The 21,921-nt window shown below is 49.1% G+C and overlaps 1 protein-coding gene across 10 annotated transcripts in view; it reads left to right on the top strand.

Moving 5' to 3' along the window:
- The window catches only part of HDAC4 (histone deacetylase 4), a 308,256-nt gene that overhangs the window by 73,356 nt on the left and 212,979 nt on the right, over positions 1-21,921 (top strand). The window contains exons 1-3 of one of the 10 annotated variants that reach the window (XM_063099248.1): positions 1,714-1,829; positions 2,957-3,136; positions 3,494-3,590. The exons of 6 other annotated variants lie outside the window; for them this stretch is intronic. The gene's annotated coding sequence lies outside the window, so the exon portion shown is untranslated. Of the gene's footprint in view, positions 1-1,713; positions 1,830-2,956; positions 3,137-3,493; positions 3,591-21,921 lie in introns of those variants that run through there. 3 more of the 10 variants (XM_063099238.1, XM_063099209.1, XM_063099258.1) reach the window with 3 other exon arrangements.

The raw sequence follows: 21,921 nt of genomic DNA, 5'->3' as shown, positions 1-21,921 counted from the left end.
GGCAGCGTTCTCATGCTGTGCCGCAACAACTTCTGCTTCGTGTCACCCCGGGGTGAGCTCCTCTTGTGGTTATAGAAGCTGCAGCACAGCAGGGTGCTTGGTGACTCGTGGCTGAACAGTGAGTGGGCTGCAGAGTCCTGACCTGAACTCCACACCCCTCAGTCTCCACCCTGTGCTGTCACTGCAGCGTCTGAGTTCAATGACGAAGGAAGGCTCTGGTTCAATTAGGGACCTTTGTGGTTTACCGGCAGTTCAGCAGCACTAAGCACCACACTCCTGGGACAGTATGGGACTCCTTTCTAAAGTGGAGTTGGCTTTAGAGTCCATCCTCTGAGCATGTCACTCAGTTGGCATCTGACTGAGCTTCGGACCTTCCTGGTCCCTGTTTTGAATTTTGGGCAAGTGCCATGGGGCTCAGGTGCATCCCTGGTCACATCGACCTTCGTTCCTGCTTCCTCAGAACTCACGCCAAGGGGCATCCAATGCTCCTCGTCCTGGCTCATGGAGAGCTGCCTTGTGTCCCAGACATGGGACCTGATTGAGGGTGCAGGCCAGCCCTTATAGTAGTAGTGTGAAGCTTAATTCCTTTTTTTCTTTAATATAAAAATAAACAGAAATGGGAGTTTTTTGTTTGTTTGTTTCCTGTACCCCAGGGAACATCTTTGGGAAGCCACGTAGATCACTGTTCATTTCTTTGGCAGTAATACTCAAATACTGAATGTCAAGGGAAATTAGAGCAAATAGTTCCAGGATTGTCTGCTTTAGACAAGCCCGATGAGTGAGTTTAATCATTAATCCCTGCTTTCTAAATTTATCTTCTACCAAGAATCTGCTGGGCTGAGGTAAGAGGCCCGATTCCCATACCCCCTCGACCTCACTGAAGCACACAGCTCCAGAGTCCAGGGGTGTGACAAGCACCTCATTTCATCCTTATCCACAGGTGCATTTGGGCTGTACTGCCTGTTTGTTATTCAGTGACTTATTTTCAAGTTTTGAAATGATCAGATAAATGCGAAATCATAAAAAATAGTGCAGGTTCTCTCAAGTGCCAGCCAGCATTGTGACCTTGATCGGTGGAGGCCCTGCCTGAAAGGTAGTTGAGGTCGCAGGAAATGTCATGGGGTGACCTTTAGAATCAAAGCGTCAGCATTCAGCTGGCCATCGTTGTTTAAGAAAAGACAGACCATAACCAATGAAACAAGGAAAAACCAGAACATCAGCCAGGGCAAAGGAGCTCAGGATGGGCTGTGACCCACCTGCACATGGCCTTCAGGCAGAGACCCTGCATCAGGTAGATTTCCAAGTCTCTTTCAGGGCAGAGCAATAGCGTCTGGGTCACCTGTATGGCCACGTGTGCCCTGTGAATGTGCATATGCGTGTGCATGTGCTCACTTGGAGAGTGACTGCTTTCAGATTGTACATGCAGAATGTTCACAGTGTCAGTTCATGCAGGCTCTGGTTTGGGTGCTGCCCTTTTCTTGCCGGGTGACCTTGGACAGCCCCTGATCCTCTCTGTGCCTCAGCGTCCTCGACTATGAAATGGGGTGATGACATCCTCGGTTCTCCCAGGCTTTTGTGAAGATTGAGTCACGCTGTAGGCATGCTTGCTGCCCGTTAGTGCTCATTACTGGCTCTGACTTCAGGGGAGGGCAGGAGCCTAGTGCCCTATAAGAAGCTGCTGCCAGTGAGCTGTGAGTTTGCGATAGAGCCATGGAGAGTCTCAGAAAAGTGCCGAAGGTCATCGGGAAATGGGCCAGGGCATAAGGAGCTTGCTCTACAGTTTGGAAAGCGGGCGGCTGTAGGACAAGTCCAGATGGCCTCCTTCTCTGGTATGCTCATGCACAAAGTCATGGATAGTGATTTTGTTGTTTTTGGTTTTGGTGAGGACATTTTATTTAGGAAATAAAATGAAGCTCAATGGGAGCAGTAAACTAGACACAAAACAGAATGGAAAGCTTTAGAGAGGCATCGGCAGGAGAGGGGACCCCAAATCGGGAGGTAACGGAAAAGCATTCTCTTTGAAAAGCAGTGATGGGTTCTTTTCTAATTATAAAGGTAGGGCCTGTTTATTTTAGGAAATTTTAAAACATGAAGATAAAGGGGGAAATTTCTCATAACCTTCCTACTCCCGCCCCCCGAGGTCACCACTGTGAGCATCTTAGTATGTTTCCTTCCAGCTTTGTTCTTGGGTCCTCATCATTGGTTTTTGCATAACTAGCTTCCTGATCAATTAAAATATGCTGTTTTGCTTTTTACCCTTGCCAGTCAACTGTAGTCATCTTTCCATGTTGTAAAAAAACAGCCCTCTGCAAGTGTTTGGTGGCAGCGTGTTTTATTGCATGGGTGTTGTCCCACAGTGGACTAGTCAGCTTCTCTGCTGAGGAGAGCGAGTCCACCCGGGTCCTCCCTCTCCTCCATTACGTTTGTCCCTTGTCCCTTCAATAAGGATGCTTAACTTTGATGGCCCTCTGGCCCCGTTCTGACAGCTCACCAGTGTTAACCAGCCTGACACTCATGTGACCTCAGCATCATCCCACTTTGCAGATAAGGAGACTGGGCTGCTGAGAAGCCAAGCTCCCGGCCGAGGCCAGAGCTGTGCCACTCAGGGGGCTCTGGCGGGCACCTTTCCTTTCCTGCCACTGGCTTGTGGGGCAGGGCTGGCCAGCTCAGACCCGGCAGCTCCCTGCTGTCTGCAGCCCCACTCCCTCACCTGAGCTGCGGCCAGGGTGGACTTTGGGGTGCCCTGCCCCAGCTGCTCCCTACCACTGTCCTCCCCTCCCAGGAAGAGACAGTCCCACCCACCTGGAAACCCAGGTCAGATGGGGCTCTTCTCTTTTCCTCTACCCTCAACATTTAATCAGTTTTCTGAATACGGTATTTCCATCTCCTAAAATCCCATTTGGTCCCTCTCCTTTTTTTTCTACTCTCACTGCCACTACCATCTCTGCCCTGGAAGCTGAGCCGACTCTGGACTTCCCATCAGCCATGCTTCCGGAAGAACCTTTCCCGAGTGCAGATCTGATCAGTCAACCCTCTGCTAAAGCCCTGCCATAACATGACGCGCCCCCTGTGGTCCCTCCCACTCACCTCTCTGGTCTTGGGGCCCGGCTTCCCTTCTGGGACTGTCACCTATATGGTGAGTGTGTTCTTCCTCTAAGTCACCTGGGTGATGGAGTATGTAACAGGGCACTTTTGTTTTAGCATAAATGTGACCTAAGCCACCCTGCAGCTGCAGTAAGCATGGGCGCAGTGCTCTGTCTGCCATGTGAGAACTGGCTGCTCTTGCTAAGGCAGGTAGCAAGGGTTGGTTGGGAGGGACGGGGGTGGGGACTTGCATGGTCCTGCTCTCTCTAGAAATGTCTTTAGTAAATTTGTTTTCTTTTTTCTTATTGCAAGTGGATGATTTAAATTCCTCTTGTTATTCTTAGTGTTCTAGGGTCTTAGCAGGTGCTTAGCAAATACTTGTTAAGAAGTATGTTTTCCCACTAAAAAGGTTTTCTAAGGAAGGAAGGAGCCCAACGTTCCTGCCTTTGGGGTCTTCGTGCCATCCATTTAGACATGGTTTTGGAGCATCTGAACTGTGTGTGCAGGTAAGGCAGGTTAGCTTCTCAGTACAGGGTGTGGATGGACCTGAAAGGAAGGAAATGCGGGAGGCAGGGCACAGGGGCTGGGGGATGCCCGGAGGCACCTGTGAGCTGTGGTTTGGCCATTTCCGAAGGAAGGGGGGGGGGGTCTCTTTCTCCACACACCTGTGGTGGGCCCCTGGCTATTGAGCCCATGGTCCTTCCCTGCTGCCTGCAGTCATGAGATGCCACCCCAGTCGAGGCAGGTTTTGTTCCTCTCTGACTGTGGAGGGTAGGGCACTACTCAAATGGGGCTTTTTGGAGCCCTGGGGTTTTGCAAGTTGTTTACAATTATTCACTAAAAAAGCAGGGATGCGGGGGAGCAGGCCCTGGTCAGATCTCCTTGGGGAAAGCTCATTGAAATTCAGAAGGCAATTGCTATATTAAAGTTTTGGGAAGCCCAGAGTAAGGAAACTGGCTGGGCTCTGTCTAGGAGAGCCTTTTGCAGTTTATTGTTTTAGGGACTCTGTATCCCATGGACCTCCTTGTCCCCTCACAGATACTCTCTGGGAAAAGCACTTCTGAGTATTGAATCAGCTTTAGCAGATGCCTGAAGAAAGCCGGTTCCCCTACTCACTGCAGCCCAGGGCCTGCGTTTGCTGGGAGGCAGGGGCTCTGGGCCACCTGGGAGCTGGCAGCTAGCCCCAAACCTGAACCTGCAGGCTAGGCGGGCATTCCTGTTTTATTTCTGTTGGGATGTTCAGTTGTATTATGTTTTAAAAAGTAAAACTACATCTAATGGGGTTTACTATTTAGTGTTGGATGGTAACTTAAAATCAAAAATGTTCTTTTTCCCACTGAAGGGCCTGAATGGAGTTTTGCGCTGAGTATTGTTGGGTGCGTCTTACCAGCCAGCTTTTGTCCCTTGTAATTTCTGTTTGGTTATCTAAAAGGGACAGTCCACTCAAAAGTCCATGTGAAAGAGAGCCTCCTTGTCTCCAGGTGATCTTCCCCTCTCCCCCCAAAAAACCAAAAAAGAAACAGTATCTTCTCCACAGGCCTACCCGTCCTTAGTCTGGCGCTCCTACATGTGGACATTTGGGGTGTCCTCAGTCTCACACTTTATTTGACCTGACCCCACTACTTTGGCCTGAGTGCCTAGATAGGGTACTTTTATTTGCTTTTCTGGAACTAAAGAGCTGCATTTTAAATAAGGGTTGGTGGGCCTCTAGTTTCCAGGCCCCACAGAGTCTTCCCACACTGGCTCTGGTTTCCTGCCCAGGCGGCTTGGTTGCTGCGGGCCTGCCCTTCAGATTCCTTGGCTCGGGGCTCGGGGACGGTGTGTTTATCCTCCATCGCCGTTCTCATCACAGAGGCTCTCCAAGGTCTTTGCGTCACACATCCAACAAACAACAAATGCTGGAAAGGGGCTTGTGTTCTAACCCACAGAACCAGTGAGCCATAGTGCTCTGTTGAATGCCGGGCCAGGCAGGGGTGGACCTCAGGGCCTCTCTGTGGCTGTTGTGCTAAAGAAAAGACGTAGCCTTCTGCAGGTGCTCCTGGAAAGCCACTGCCAGGTGCTCCGGGAGCCACAGGGCTCTGCAGCACCTGCATTCCTGGGAGTGCAGCACCCCTGCTCAGCACCCCATGTCCAAGGCCCCACCCCTGCTGGCCAGTCCCTGCCTGCCCTGCCATAGTGGGGGCATGCAGCCCCGACAGCAGAATCCTGCCCCGGGGTCAATTGCCTGCTGCATACAAAGGACTGATCAGCAGGACCCGTGAGCTCTTCAGAACAAAGGTTCTGTTTTCATGCACAGACAGCCAGCCACTCCAAAGGAGAAGGCAGACCAGTAGGGCTGTCTTTTTCTAGAAGATGCTGGTGGACATTTTAAATCTTCTCTGTGGTGTTTAAAATGTATGGACTTAGAAGAACAAAATAAAAAGCACCCACTTAGATATCTCCAGTGCTGCCCCCCTCCCCACCTGCCAACTAGGGCTGTGAAGTAGAAATTAACCTAAATTAGGAAGATAATTGTTCCTATGTTAATTGTGGGTTGTCTTTTAAAGCTGTTTTCATTCTCCAGGCCTGAGCAGCAGGCTGGCTCCAGGCCCCACCATGGGTTGCTGTGCACTGGCACCCATGAATCCAACACTCTGGAAAGAAGCGATAGGATTCAATGGTTTCTTCAGCCCTCTCTAGCTCCACAGTCTCCTTAAAAACCCCCCACTGGCTGCTGGGTCCCCGCAGCCCTGCCCTCATCCCGCTGCCCCCCTGTGAGGGTTGTGAGGCTCTCGCTCAACACGGCAGGCGACATAAACAAACCCCGTCTATTTTCAGCCAGCCCGGCTGAGGTCACAGCTGCTGCGGCCTATGCACACTGGCTGGCGAGGCCTGTCCCGGCCCTGCACTTGGCCCTGGACGCTCTGCACTTGGCCCTGCCCAGCCTGGGCCAGCTCTGGCAGGCAAGGGAGGACTGAAAATGTTCTTTCCTTGCCATGGTTTTCGGTTTTTTCGTACCACCCTCTGGCACTTTTGAAAGAGGCTTCACAATAAACAGGGACCCTGGGGAGTATTCTACTAGGGTTTCTCTTTGTTAGGAACTTGGGTTTGTGTTTGAAAGTGCTCTGGTGAAATGTGGGGTTATCCCTATCGGGCACACACCACCAGGTGGACATAGGCCCCCTTCTGAGGGGCTTTTTTCTTTTTTCTTCCATCTTCTTGCTCCCTGTCTCACTTATTTTATAATCATGATTGGAAAAAATCTTTTTAAGTAAAAATCTCAATGCGGAATTGTTGAATGAGTGAAGCAAGCCCCTTTGCCCCCTCCCCATGGTGATGGAGGAACACAGTTTGGGGTAATGGCATGTATTGTTTTCTTACATATGTGCAGATCTGCCCCCATTTTTGTAGCTGGCCCTGCCTGCCTGTTTGCTTGTTTTGAAGATTAATATTCTGAATCCCTGTCCCCCAAAAGTCTCTCTCTCTCTCTCTGTGATATTGAAAGCTCCCAGGGTCTTCAATTTTACCACTTCCCCCTCCCCCAATATATACACAGTAATGTGTCCTTCAGTGATGCAAAATGGGCTGCTCATTGGTACTGAGTATCCCCAGAGTCACCAGTTCTGGGTGTCCCCATAGTCAGTCCTTACGGGGGGATGCTCCTATTACTTCTACAGTCAAAGAGTTAACTCATAGGACAGGGGACCATGTAAGAGTAAGCTCTGATAATATGTAAAATGTTGGCTCACGCTTGGAAAAGAAATAATGAATTAGATTTAGTAAAAACCATTGATATATTTTAGGTTCAAATTACTAAACTTGGATGGATTTTTCCTGGTTGATGTCAAGTATCTTTTGATAGAGACAATTAAATGGAGTGTAAATTTGTAGAATCTTGATGACTTTTTTTATTTGAATGTGATTAGAAAATAACATGCCTTCTCTGCAGTTGATAGAGCCCAGTCTATTTTATTCTCTCATTCAGTTTACCTTAAATGTAAGACTGTCAATAAAGATCACGATGCTTTTTTAACATTTAGGAAGTGGTGGTGGATGTTATGGAACAAGATCAATGCAGATTTATGCCCTGGTGTTTAGGGTTGGGGAACTGTGTGTTATAACAAGGGCCATTCTCAGTGTTTGGGCAGAATAAGGCAGGAGCAGAGCCAGATCTGCTGGATCAGAGTGCTGGGTTCCTGTCAGGCTGGGAGACCTGTGTGGGTCCTTTCAGCTCCCTGTGGGCTCCTGTGTTGGCTGTGTCGGGTGGGGTGGGAGAAGGGCCAGGGGCACAGACCGGGCTGCTGTGCCTGATCCAGAGGAAGCACATGTGACTGTCTGCTCCTCCTGCTCCTACTCCAAGTGCTGTCTCCTCACCCTGGATCTTCAGTGTCCCGAAGGAAAGATCCCTGTCCCTCTTCCATTCTTACTGTTTATTGGCATGGTGCTGGGCACATGGTTGGAATTCAGTAAAGGCTTACTGAGTGAAGAAGGAGAGAAACGTTATTTAAAAATGTTTTACTCAGCTTACTTGGTCTGGAAACACACACACACATAACACAGGAGAGGTTATATGCAAAAATGGTCCTTAAATTACACTTTGACTATACCAAAAACAGATCCTTCCTTCCTTCCTTCCTTCCTTCCTTCCTTCCTTCCTTCCCTCCTTCCTTCCCTCCCTCCCTCCCTCCCTCCCTCCCTCCCTCCCTCCCTCCCTCCCTCCCCTCCCTCCCTCCCTCCCTCCCTTCCCTCCCTTCCCTCCCTCCCTTCCCTTCCTTCCTTCCTTTTTTTCGTGGGGAATGCTTTTTGTATTTTATTAAAAAACAAAACAGCAAACAAAAACTCTTTCCTACCTCAAGGCCATGAAGAAAACCTTGTATATTTTCCCTTAAACCTTCGGACGTTTTGTGTCTCATACTTCAGTCTTTGATTTTTGTGTATGGTGTGTATTGATTTTGCATAGGGTGGGGATCAGTTTCATTGTCTTTTCCCATTTTGATAACCACAGTGTATGACACTTTACACCCTTTCCCCGTGATAGCTGCAGTACCAGCTCGTCATGTGTCACATTCAGTCTGTGTCTGGCCCTCACTGTGCCCAGTCGTACAGGAGCCTGTCCTCGGGCCGGGGACACTTGCCTTCATCACAGCAGCTATAGCACAAGCTCCAGCACCTTCAGGCAGCTCTGCCACTCACCCCTCTGCCAGTGTCTCAGCTCCTGCTGGGCTGTGACTGCTTCAGAGACAAGTTCCTTTAAAAAGCCAGTATGGGGCTGGCTCATGGCTCACTCGGGAGAGTGCGGTGCTTATAACACTAAGGCCACGGGTTCGGACCCCATATAAGTTTGGCCAGTTAGCTCACTGGTTGAGCCTGGTGCTGACAACACCAAGTCAAGAGTTAAGATCCCCTTACCAGTCATCTTTTAAAAAAATTAAAATAAAATAAATAAATAAAAAGCCAGTATGGAAATTTGATTGGAATTGCATCGAATATATATACGAACTTTGGGGAGAATTGGCATCTCTGTAATATATTTGTTAGCATGGCTTATCTCTCTATTGATTTGATCTTTACTGTCTTTCAAAATATTTTTATAATTTTCTTCATAAAAGTTTTGCTAATATTGTGTTAGACTTATTCATTGGTAGATTATAGTTTTGGGGGGTTTTTTTTGTTGTAGATGATTTTTTTTTTAAGTTCAGTTTCTTATTGCTAGTATATGAGAATGTAGTTGATTTTTTAATTTTATTTTTGTATCTGATCACCTTACTAAAATCTTACAATTTGTAAAAAATTTTCTGTAGATTCTTCAGAATTTCTAAAACAAAGACCATTGACTGTAGTGATGACAGTTTTGCTTGTTTCTCTCTAATTACTGTATTTATTTTCCTTGTCCTACTGTGCTGGGTAGAAATTCCTGTTCAGCTTCGAATAGGAGCAGAGACACTGGCCTTCCTTCTGTTGTCCTTGACGTTGAAAGGAAAATTTCTAACATTCCCTAATGTCAGAGTGATGTTTGACACAGGTTATTATAGATTCCCTTTTTCAATTTAAGTTCACAGATGACCGTTCCACTAGCTAAATGCTTTTTACTGCATCTGCTGTGACGATGATATGTTTTCCCTTTTAATATTTTTAATGTGGTGAATTACAGATTTTCTGCTGTCAGACCTTCCTTGATTTCTTGCCATAGGTTCAACTTGTTTGTGGTGAATACCGTCATTTTTATACTTGGCTGGACTGGGGTTGCTAGTGCTTTAGGATTTTTCATCTGTGTTCTTGAATTGTAGTAGCCTATAATTTCCCTTTATTGATATTGGGTTTTTTTCTTTCTTTCTTTCTTTCTTTCTTTTTTTAATTCTCTTTTTTTATTTTCTGGAAGAGTTTGTTTAAGGTTAGAATTATTTATTCCTTGAAAGTTTGGAAAAATTAGCCTCTAAAACTGTTTGGGATTCATGTTTCCTTGGTGATTTGATTATAAAAAATATATAAAATTATAAAAATTATAAAAATATATAAAATTATAAAAAAGTATTTTAAAAGTTTACTTTTACAGTTTCTGATCTTATCTTCCTTTACTTGTTTGGCTGTGGTGTTCTCTTTCTAACTTCTGGGGTTTAGATGTACAGCTCACTAATTCTCAGCCTTTCTTCCAATGTAAGCTGCACATTTCCTTTGACATACAGTGTGAGGTGTATAAAACAGGTTTTGATATTTAGTATTTTTATTTTAGTTTAGTATTTATATTTTCATTTTAAAAAGTCACGTTGATGGTGTATGCCTTTGATGTTATGTAAGGAGAATGACACTTCATCTCTGTAGTCTTCCTTCCAAAGACACATGACCCCAGTCTAATCATGAGAACATCAGACAGATCCAAGGACGTTCTACAAACGTCCTCAAATGCCCAACCAGCCCTCCTCAAAACTGTCAAGGTCTTCAGAGACAAGGGACGTCTGAAACCCGAGGAGTCGTGATGATCTAGGAGGTCCTGTGGACCCTGCATAGAGTCCTGGAACAGGAGAGATCGAGGAAATCTGAATCCTGTGCGGGTTTCAGTTAATGACAAGGTTCACCAGTTGTATCATCCTAACATAAGACAGCAGCAACCGTGGAGCTCCCCTGATACAGTACGAGGTCCCTGGTCATCGTTCTGCTCTCTGCTTCCCAGGTTGTTGGCTCCTCGTTCCTGCTGGTATCTGCCACCCTCCTGATGCGTAGCTTCCAGGAGTAGCTTTAGCAGATCTGTTGGGAATGAAATCTGTTTTGTTTGTTTCTTTACCTGAAAGTGTCTCTGTTTTGCCCCCATTCTTGAATGATTGCTTTACAAAATTTCAAGATGGTTTTGTCTCCTTTTGTCACATTCAGGGTGTTCTTCCTCCACTTGCGGCTTCCTCTTCTGCGGTTGAGCGGCGTGGTGTTAGCACAGTGGCCGATCCTGCCTTGTCTGTCTCTTTCTGGCTGGCTCCTCGTCACCACCTCTCTGTCTCTAGTGCCCCCAGTTTTGTTACGATGTGCCAAGGCATGGGTTGCTCTTTATTCTCTTGGTGTAAGTTTTCTTTCTGTGCCTGAAAATTTGTGTCTTTTATTAATTCTGGGAATCCTCAGCCGATATCGCTTCAAATACTGTTCTGTTATCTCCGTTGTTTCCTTCTGGGTCCTGAACAGACGAACGCTGTGCCTTCTGTTTTCTTCCACTCTCCTGTGTTTTCCCTCTCAAATCTGCCTCCCTCTGCTCAGTGGCTTTCTTCATAACTGTCTCTAATGCACACGGTATCCATTGGCTAAAGTACCCATTGCGATTTTTTAAAATTCATCAATTATTCTTTTTATTTTTGAAAGCATACTTTGTTCTTTACCTAAAATGATTAATTTTTGACAACTCTGTTGCTTCCTCTTTTTCATTGCTATAACATTTTTCAGCTACTTTAGTAAACTTTTTATTTAATCAAAACATACATGCAGAAAAATGATAGTGTATAAAACACTGAGGTTTTTTTTCTTTACAATTTCAGAAATAGTAACTACATTCTGTTTCTGATAATGCGAGTATCTGAAGTACTAGTTTGACTCTGTCTTTTGATGGTTTTTGCTGCTGTTAGTTATTTCTTTGTATGTCACTTACATTCTTTTGGGAGCTTATGTTTAGTTGGTCTTGTGGAAAATGCAGGGATTTGAAGTGAGGATGCTTTTCTTCAGACAGGAGTTCCATGTATGCCTGGTGAGAATGCCGGTGAATGGCACCTGGCGTCCTGTGTCCCAGCACCTATGGGTCCCCGTGGTGGCCTCGTCCTCAGTCCAGTCTCTGTTTTCACTGCTGTCAGCTCTGCTCTCTGCCCAGCTCAAGTGCTTTTTACTTTTTTCATTATTTATTTCTGGCTCCTTGGAGGGTTCCCTCACTGCTGGTGAGTCCAGCAACATGACAGAAACTGTATTTTATGCAGAATCTAGGTTTTCTGCAGCGCAAGAGCCTGTAAGAGTGAATCGTCTACCATACTCCCACAAGAGGAAGTTTCCAGTATTTCGTAAGCCCAGGCTTTGGCCAGCCTACTCTTCTACCCATCTTCATTTTCCTTGTCCCCAGCTGAGATTCCAGGTCCAGCAATATAAACAGTTGCTGGCATCTGCCCTGGGTCCTCCACCTCTGTCACCTGGCAAAGCTGCAGCCTCGATTTAGACCCACTGTCTAGTTACTCCTTCCTTCCCTGCGAAAGCGTACTTTGCTAGACAAACACACCACCTCCGCTTTCTGGTCACATTTTAGAATTATGAACTCAAATCCCAACTGGGCATTCTCCACTTCCGGAGTGGCACTGTCCCGTCCCCGCCCGGCTCTGCCCTGTCCCGGTCCGGCTCTGTCCTCTTCCACTCGGTGCCTGGCACTGCCCTCTCCCGCCCGGTGCTGTCCTCTCCCACCTGGCGCTGCCCTCTCTCACCTGGTGCTGTCCTCTCTCGCCTGGTGCTGCCCTCTCTCACCTGGCACTGCCCTTTCCTGCCTGGCACTGCCTTCTCCCACCTGGCGCTGCCCTCTCCCACCTGGTGCCCAGCGCTGCCCTCTCCCACCCAGCACTGCCCTCTCCCGCCCAGCGCTGTCCTCTCCTACCTGGCGCTGCCCTGTCTCACCCGGTGCTGCCCTCTCCCGCCTGGTGCTGCCCTCTCCTGCCTGGTGCCTGGCACTACCCTCTCCTGCCTGGTGCCCAGTGCTGCCCTCTCCCGCCCGGCGCTGCCCTCTCCCACCTGGTTCCCAGCGCTGCCCTCTCCCTCCCGACGCTGCCCTCTCCCGCCCGGTGCCCAGCGCTGCCCTCTCCAGCCTGGCGCTGCCCTCTCCCACCTGGTGCCCAGCGCTGCCCTCTCCCGTCTGGCGCTGCCCTCTCCCAGCTGGTGCCCAGCGCTGCCCTCTCCTACCTGGTGCCCAGTGCTGCTCTCCCGCCCAGCACTGCCCTCTCCCGCCCGGCGCTGCCCTCTCCCGCCCAGCGCTGCCCTCTCCCACCCGGTGCCCAGCGCTGCCCTCTCCCGCCCGGCGCTGCCCTCTCCTGCTCGGCACTGCCCGGTGTGTTGCATCTCCTGGCTCACTGTGGAGCGCCTACACTGCCCTATCTCCAGTCCTCATACTTTGACCCTGGCCTCCAGGTTGCTGTGAAGGTGGATTTATCCAGATGGGAGAGTGGACATGTTTTTCCTAAGGGTTTCGTAGACTGGTGGATCCATCAGACCTGTGGCTGGTGGGCTTCCTTGACGCTCTTGATCCGTCTCTTCCTTCATCATGAATACCCTCTCACTGTTCCTGTATTTTCAGACACTCTCACATCTCCGACTTCCTTTCTGAGCCTCTAAGTATACTCTAATTGTTTCCATTAAAAACATAATATAATAAAGCTGCTCCAGTCTTGGGTCTCCCCCATCTGTTCCTCTGACTCCTTCATTTCCTGTGTGAAGGCTGCTCATATACTTTATTGTCCAAACTAGGACACTGAAGAGTGAAGGGATCCTGGCACCCTGGGGGGTGTGGTCACTCGCTGTCTGACGCCTCTGCTCCTCGCAAATCCTCATAGCCTCAACTCCCATCCAGGTCACTGCTGTGGTGGCCCATCCTATGTACACTGGCACCAGCCTTGCACAGGCAGACCTGTGGCTCCCACTTGCCTGTGCTTCTCTTTGCACTTCATGCCTGTCAGCCGGCACGTGTGGGAACTATCCCCCATGTCACCCGTGACCTCTAGGGGACAGGGCCAGCAGAGGGATGCTTGCTCCACTCCTCAGAGAATTCCCTGCAGGTCCCTTCCTGCTGCTTGTCATCGTGATCTACATACTCATTTGTTTATTATCAAACTTCTTGGGAGCAAGGTTTTGGTCTGTACCCTCTGCTGCTGGTATAGATCCTGCTGCATGTGTGAACGACTGTTTGTGGGTGAACGAATACTCAAAAGATAGTGTTTGGTTTTCAAATGTACACACATATACATGTAGTGACAAAATTGGATGAATCTTGTCACCTGTTAGCCGTGGACATTTCTAGCAGGTTGACTTTCTGTACTACCTTGTCTCAGTCACGTCTGACCTATTCCTCATGCAGGACAGAGTTGCTCCCTGTGCCTCTGTACAGGAAGGTCACAGCACATGCCCCTCCGTGGGGTCCAGTTTCCTCCCCGTCCTGCTTAAGTTGCTCTTCTGTGTTCAGGGCCGGGTGGTGGGTTTCATGTGCCAGGGCATTTTATGCCCCTGCCTTGCCCATCAGAGGGAGCAGTGGGCACGGATGAGTCATGCTTACCAAGAACATTTAACACAACGTTAGCCGAGTTCCCAGAAACAGCTTTGTATCCATCTACGTTCTTGGTGGGTTTTAACAGGAAGGAGGTTTGGGACAAAAAGTGCTTTCAGAGTATGTGGCTTGCTTTCTTTCATCTAGCATTGTTGGAGTACAAGGCCTACTGGCACCTCAACTCCATCTTATCTGTCAGGTCATTGGCGTAGTTACAAATGAGAGAATATAAAAAATAAATTTTCAGATTTTTTTTTTCTTTGACCAACATGTTTTCCAAGGTCGACACAACATGAGCCAGCGAGTGTCTCAGGTGACTGGGTCCTTAGCTGACAAGCCCAGGATCTTAGAGGGAGGATCCCAGGGTCTTCATCCACATCAGCTGATGGAATGAGACGCTCCTGAAAGGCAGGTTGAGAATTTTCCCCGGACCGTGGTTACTGACTCTGGAATTCAGAGGGGAGCTTCAGAAGCTGCTGCACTCACAGTTGTAGCCTCGTCTGAAACGTGTCTAAAGGGTCCTCCGGGAAGTGTGGAGAAACCAGTAAGACAGTTGGCCTCCATTCTTTTTGCCAGAGTGGGCACCTCTGATAACAACATGGCAGGGCTGTCTCCACCCACGGCTCTCATGGTGAGGGTATGGACACCTTCACTCAACAGCCTTTTCCACGTCCTGTGTGGCCAGCCTTCCAGGCTGACCGAGTCCCACTCATCCCCTGATACAGGAGGCCTTCTCTTGTGTCAGGCCCAGCAGGGCTGCGCTGGGGGCTTTTGATGCTGCTGCTGGTGTTGTTTCCTTTTCAAGCTCACGCCTCCCTGGGCTGCTGCCACCGCCCCTCTGCATGGGCCATCTCCTGCACTCGCTCTTGGGGGAGGACTCCGGTTTTGTGCTGGGATAGTGAATAAGACAGACTTTGGAGGGAGGGAGCCCCTTTGCTACTTGGATATTGGGAGCATCACTTGGTTTCCTTGGGCCTTGATGTTCTTGTCTGTATGATGGGAGTAATTAGACCCACCTCGTACATTTATTATGAGGCATCGAGGACTGAGTGTGAACTTGCAGCATGGTGCCAGGTGGACGGCTTGTTCGTTGATTCATTTACTGATTCATTTATTCACTCACTGTTTTTGGCACATCAGACCCCACAGAGTAGGAGCCCAGAAACCCCAGGGGAAAGCAAGTGAAGGTCTTTGTTTCTGCAAGTAAAGGCCATCATGAAATCTAAATTTGCAAATCTCAGTCTGTGCGGGCTGCTCCTACTCCTCAGCCTCTCCCTGCCTCACCTCCTAGGTCCCACCTGCTCTGCTTTTTTCCCTCTCACACATCACAGTTTTTCACATTTGAAGGGGAAGAGAGCTTGCTGGCCAGAGAAACAGCCATTTCTTGAGGGAAGGTTCAGAACCTTCTTAGAAGGTAAATTAAAGCAGCCCAAAAGCTTTGGCAAGTGATGTTGATGGATACATGGTACTAAATGTGTCTTTATAGTTTAATTTTTTTCTCCTTTTTTACAAATTAGATTGCCAGGTTTCTTTAAAACCAGTGTAAATGCTTTTGGTGGCCTTGCAAAAAACACCAGTTAGTGGAGGAACCTCTTTTTTTTTTTTTTTCGTGACCGGCACTCAGCCAGTGAGTACACCGGTCAGTCCTATATAGGATCCGAACCCGCGGCGGGAGCGTTGCCGCGCTGCCAGCGCAGCACTCTACCAAGTGCGCCACGGGCTCGGCCCGAGGAACCTCTTTTAAGAAGACTCCTTCTGCAGTGGGTCACGCGGAATTAATGTAACGGTGCCCTTTGTCACCTCCTTGGTTTGCCACTTGCTGTCTTACTGATCTTTTTTTTTTTCTTTTTTCTTCTTTTGTGGAGGGTTTGAAGACTCAACGGTCTCAAGAAATAAAGTGAACACCCTTTATTTCTCAGAAACCCCGCAGCCTCCAGGTGGCCTCGGCCAGTGGGAGCTCAGCGTGGAGGCAGCCCACGGGGAGGAGAGCTGTCTTATTCACTTATTTGTGTCCTGTAGACCCAAGAACCTCAGGCGTTACTTCAGGCCAGTGCCACGTGGGAGCCGGCCGGCCGGGGTGGGATTGCTGTGGACAGGTGGCGGTGTTTTCTGGCTGAGTTGCTCAGTGCTAGGAGGAGCAGTGGAAATGTCTTTGCCCTGCAGACGCTATTGACCCAGGGCTCTTGGGGGTGAGCTGGGAGCCTGCCTCGGTGGTTCTGACAATGCTTGCAGTGCCAGTGGGCACGTACCTGGTGAGCTTGCAGAAACGCCCCCAGAGACCAAAATCCTGGCTGAGTGAAAGGGTTTTGTGATCAGAGACAGGTTACAGTGGTGCCACATATGTCAGCCCTGTAGAGACCTTAGATGTGCTCTTTCCCAGACCCTGCCCATGCCTCCTGGGCAGGCGCGATGGCCCAGGGCGCCCACCTGCCTCTCTCTCCATCTTCCCTCTTGGCACTGGCCTTGGCGCTCCTCCCTTTTCCCCACCCCCTCCCACCTGTGCCTTCAGAAAGGCCTAACTGGTCAGGAAACGAGAAAGAAATTGCTGTCCTTTGGGGGAGCTCGAGAAGCTGAGATACTGGATTAGCCTCAGCTGTTGGAGCTTGGTTGCTCCCTAAAGAGGCAAATGGAGCTCCACATGTCTTCTTCTATTCACCCTTCAACAGACGTTGAGCCCCTGCTATGCCAGGCGCCAGGAACAGCACTGGGACACCAAGGTGAGCTGGGCCCAGTCCCTGCTTTCAAGGGGCTCCCTGAACAGTTAAGTGGGAGAACTGCAAAAACTTGGTGTAGTGCACAGTCCCAGGTGCCACCAGTAGAGGACAAAGTGGGGCCCAGGAGGGTGTGGTTGGGCGGAGCCCCCAGAATGGGCTGCGGGAGTGAGGGGAGGCTTCACACAGCTGATCTGTGAATGGTGTTCCCTGAGAGCTGGAGGTGTGCGTGTGGGAGGTTGGGCGCCAGGGAGGGGGCATTTTGTGGGCCCATGAGAGAAATGGTGAGGAAAGTGGAAGCAGCTCCCCGCCTGACTGCTCCAGGGGTCTCACCAGTGGGCCTGTTGTCAGGCGCCTGGCCTCTGCTGCTCTGCTCGCATCTGCAGCCAGCCTGTGTCCAGGGAGTGGGCCGTGGCTGGGGAGTGGCTACGTCTGGGTGAGGGCTTATGTCTCCACCACTGGTGAATCCATTTCTGGGAAGGCACTGATGGCCATGTGGGCACTTTCCTGCCAGTTGGGGGATCTGCCTGGGCTGCTGCGAAGGCAGTGCAGATCACACACACAGAGCTCAGTGCCTTCCCTAGCCCACCAGCTGCCCCGTGGCCTGAGGGTCCGCACACATAGAGCTGTGATCTGAGAGCCCTGCCTCAAGGTGGGAGGGCAGGAGGGTAGACAGAGAGACCTCTCCATTGTCAGGACGACAGACACAGATGGGCTCCCTAAGCAGCATTTTTCAAGGCCGCCCCCTCCTGCTCCGCATCCATGCTGTGGTTCAGGCTCACAGTCTTCATCAGGCCTGCACAGCTGCTCTAACTGGTCTGTGTCTGCGGCTCCAGAGTGATCTTCCCAGCCCGGGGGTTGGGTGGCTCCCTTGAGTCAGTCCTTGTGTGGCTCTCCCCACCTAAGGAGGAGCCCCCAGTTCTTCTACATGATCTCCAGAGCCTGTCATGACTCCAAGGGGTCCTCCGGCCTGCTGAGCCTCAAGCATGCCATTCCATCTGCCTGGACGGAGCCTGCCACTGTCATCTTGCATGTTCCCACTCACTCTTCAAGGCCTCCCCTTCTCTGGGAAGCTTTCTGAACCAAGGCAGGCGATGGGGGGCTGCATCTTCCCTACCCCATACATGGGCCCTTCCTCGGGGTGACACTTGGGGCTCACCTGGAAGGCACTGTTTGCTTATGTGCTCCTGGACAGCAGGGATCCTGACTCTCCCTCTTGTCTCCTCATTGTCCTGGGTGTGCCTGGCACCCCGAGGCACCAGGCACTCAGAGGCCCACGAGCCTGGTTCTTAGGTTGAAGCTGGAGTAGCAGACATCGGTGCCATAACTCGTGTGCCTGCCAGCAAACACACATGCACATGAGTATACAAGGGCTGTGCTGGCACAGGGCTGGCGGCCAGCTGCTGCTTCCACACACGTCCCCTCCTATCGGCTCTGTCCTGCTGCCTGTAGCAGGGTTAGAAGGGCCTTTCTTTTTTTGTACTGTAACGCTGCCCCATTGTCGCATTTGTAGGAGCCCTGTATGTGCATACATGTGAAAGTTCACATCAGCGGTAGTGCTTCCCAGTACATGGGGACGTTTCTTGGTGAATCAGCAAGTTGAGCTGGTGCCATTTCTGTGTGAGCCCTGGGCCTGAACAATTATGAATCATTTGCTTGCCTCTTGATTTGCGTCAATCAAACCACATGTGAAGAAAGCAGCAGTGAGCAAGGCTTTGCCGGCAGCTTGGCGTCCAGTGCTGGGGACCTTCGCCAGGGACAGCCTCGGGAGGCTGGCCTGCCGTGCTCATCCTGGTGGTCTGGGCTGCGGGCCTGGGGTGGCTGTGGGGCCCAGAGTGGCTTCCGGCCCAGCCCCTCCGCCCCCTCTCTTCCCCTCCCAAAACCACCGTTAGCAACGCAGGAGATGGGTGAAATGGTAATTATAGCTTTCTCTGCTATTTCCTGGTTTCCTATGTGTAATCCTGCGGCGAATGGTACATATTTACAGCTCTGGGAATGTTTACAATTTAAAGCAGATCCTCTGATCTTTTCTTCCCTGTCACACAAAATAATTTTAGGACATGGCTCTTTGAAAAGATTCCTTGTAAGAAAGACTTAATTAAAAAGGGATGTCACTGTGCCCCCTGCCCCCTTAGAAGCGCAGAGGAGTGGAACACAGCAGGACTGGAAGGACACTGGAGGAAGGCAGGACGCGGGGTGTGCTAATAGGAGCCTGAGGGAAGAGGGGACTTTTGAACCTTTTCTTTTTTGGACCAGCTTTTGGATTAGGTTTGTTCTTGCGAGTCACAGCAACAGCTCTGCTAGGTGCCTGGTGAGGGAGCCCCGCTGGAGTGGGGGCTGGCTGGGGAACAGGGTTCCCAGGAGACCACCACTTCAGTGGTTTGCTTTTTTTTTTTTTTTTTTTTTTTTTTAAGTAGGCAAACTATGTTCTCATTTTTACTGTAAAGGTTACTTTTATTATTGCCAAATCAGCTGTTAAGTAGTAGCTGATGTCCTGGCTGCCTGATTAACCACAGCCATAGCTGGCGTCTTAGAAGACCAGCAGTGCTTCCTGACCCCAGCCTTCCCAGCAGCAGCATCTCTCAGTGAAGCCCTTCAAATACGGTAGGAACTCCAGGTCACACTGAATTTATCCTAGCTTTCACCCTCTTTTGGTAATGATCAGAAGTGGGTTTAGGTGTAGCTGTTTCAGGGAATTATAGAAAGTGAAATGGTCATGAGGGACTCCCTCTTCTGACACATCTCTGTGAACTGGCTTAGAGAGTGTCCCCTTCCTCAGCTGTGAGCCCAGGTTTGCGTTTGCAACAACCTGCAAACAACTCATAAACACTAAAACAGCAGTGACAAAACGGAACACAGTAACACCCAAATCCAAACCTAGCTCTTTCATTGGCTATATTTCTGTTTTTTATCATGGAAAATGTCACACATTTACAAAAGTGAAAAGCAGACACAGGAATGTGCGACCAGGTTCCCTCCACTGCAGGGAGGGTGGCCGGGCCAGCCTGCCCCTCGCAGCCCGCCCGCATTCCTCGCTGCCTCGACTGGAAGCAGTTCCCGCTCACACACACGTCTCGAAGAGAAGGACTCTTCTCAACATACAGCAATGCCGTTATCACAGCTTTAGCTAATTAATTAATACCTTAATACCATCGGATAATCAGCCATTGTTTAAAATACCCGATTTACTCAAAATTTTTTCAGGTTGTTTTTTGTGGGGGAGGGTATGCACATAAGTGTTAAATAAAGCTTACCCCTTATCATGAGCCGCTGTGGTCGCGTTTCCACAGTCAGGATTTCACTGCTCCTGTCCCTGTGGTGCCCTTTAGCGTGTTTCTCTCCCCTCTGTTTCTGGTGACCAGGCAGCCCAAGCTGGGAGCTGGGTCAGACTCGGGTGGGGTGGTCGGTAAGACTGCTACTTAGGGGGTGTGGGTGTGTCCGCTTCCCACGGGGGATGAGCGGTTACCAGTGACCTTCCTTCCTGGGGCTGCAGAGCCATATTCTGAGACTCGCTTTCCTTCTTTATGTATTAGGCAGAAGACTTCTGGTGAGAGAAAGTTCCCCATGCCAGCTCTTTGGTTCAGGTTGGAAAGGCTTTCATCATTTGCCAGTTTTCAGAGTAATGAGCTAGTTGCGTTATGTCATCTAGAGGTAACCACTGAGTTTTATCATTAATTTGTTTTTGGGTCTAATTGTGAACTCATAGATTTAAATATATTTCATGTGTTTTAAGCCTTTGCTGTTATTATTCTTATTGATGTTCAAATTGTGCCATCTTTGGTACATGGGGGCCCTGTCAGGTTGGTCCTTGAGTCCTGTTGACGTGACCCTTGTAGACTTTGATAGCTTCCTTGCTCTGGCATGACAAGGTACTCTGTCACTTTGTACAATTCCTGTCTCCAGACTGGAATCAGCCATTTATCTGATAATGTCCCTTCTCAAGACCCTTAATCACATCTGCAAACAGTCCCTTTTGCCATGTAAGGTGACATGTGTATAGGTCATGGGAATGAGGATGTAGACATCTTTGGGGGCCATTATTCAGCCTCTACATGCCCAGTCTCAGACATACTGACCACTCTGGCCATTGCAGCAGCTTTCTGGCCAGGTCACCAGGGAGGGAAGAAGCCATTCCAGGAAAGTAGGCGCTGTCCAGGGTAGGGTAAGACAGGCAGTGCCAGCGCAGATGCCCATCTCAGAGTCCTGGGGGCACAGAGGTGAGCCCTTGCTGTTCTCGTCTCCTGCAGCCGCCCAGCCTGCTCCACCAAGGTCAGATGGCATTAGGCTGTGGCGTCCAGCAGCAGGACAGGTGTGTCTGTGGGAGGAGTGGGTGCGGCTGCCTGGGTTCCCCACGGCCAAGGGTGGCCTTGTTATCCTTCTGATTCTAGCTATCCTAGTGGGTGTAAAGTGGGATCTCCTTGCACTTTTGATTTGCATTTCCTCGATGACTAATGATGTTGAGCATCTTATCATGGGCGTGTTGGCCGTGTGCATATTTTCTTTGGAGAAAAGTCTTTTTAAATCCTTTGCCCATTTTTTGAAATTGGCTTATCTGCCTTTTTATTGTTGAGTTGTAAGCATTCTTTATGTATTCTAAACATACAAGTGTGCACTATGGGTGTGTGTGAATTAACACGTGCTGAAGATTAATTCCAAAAATTTTTCTCCTTCCTGTTTTTTAAACATACAAGTGTGCACTATGGGTGTGTGTGAATTAACACGTGCTGAAGATTAATTCCAAAATTTTTTCTCCTTCCTGTTTTTTAAACATACAAGTTCTTTATGTATTCTAGATACAGCTCCTTTATCAAATAGATGATTTGCAAATATTCTTTCCCATTCTGTGGGTTGCCTTTTCATTTTCTGGACAGTGTCCTTCGAAGCACAGAAGTTTTAACTTTTGATGATGTCCAGTGTATCTATTTTTTCTTTTGTTGCTTGTGCTTCGGTATCAGATCAGAGACATTTATTGAGCTCAGATTGGATTGGAATGATGGCGTTGGCTCCTCTTTGGGCTCCTGGCTTTTGGCTTGTGTCAAATGTAAATGCTAAAGGCTTCTTGGGGCTGTTAGGAGAAATGCTTATTTTATTGCCTTGCTGGCTTCTGCAGTTTCTAATGGCTGGATTTGCTTTTCCCACAGTTGTTTTTAATTGAAAGTCCATGGGAAAATGGCCAAGTAAATTGAAGTTTTCATAGAGAGAGCTGCGTTTCTTTGCTGATTTTTTTTTTTTAACCATGCTTTTTTGTCATTACTGTGCACAGTTTGTTGGAATCCAGCGTCATGTTCTGAATGTTCATTGCTGGTCTTGTTGAGCATTGCTATGTTAGAGTTTTTCCCTACTCTGAACAAAAGTTTCAGGGCATTCTGAAGGCTTTGTGCAGTTCATACA

This window comes from Cynocephalus volans, chromosome 1 (genome assembly GCF_027409185.1).
Source record: "Cynocephalus volans isolate mCynVol1 chromosome 1, mCynVol1.pri, whole genome shotgun sequence".
In the NCBI taxonomy this organism is placed as follows: domain Eukaryota; kingdom Metazoa; phylum Chordata; class Mammalia; order Dermoptera; family Cynocephalidae; genus Cynocephalus; species Cynocephalus volans.
The sequence above is the reverse complement of the archived record's forward strand: the minus strand, read 5'-3'. Positions and strand labels throughout refer to the sequence as shown.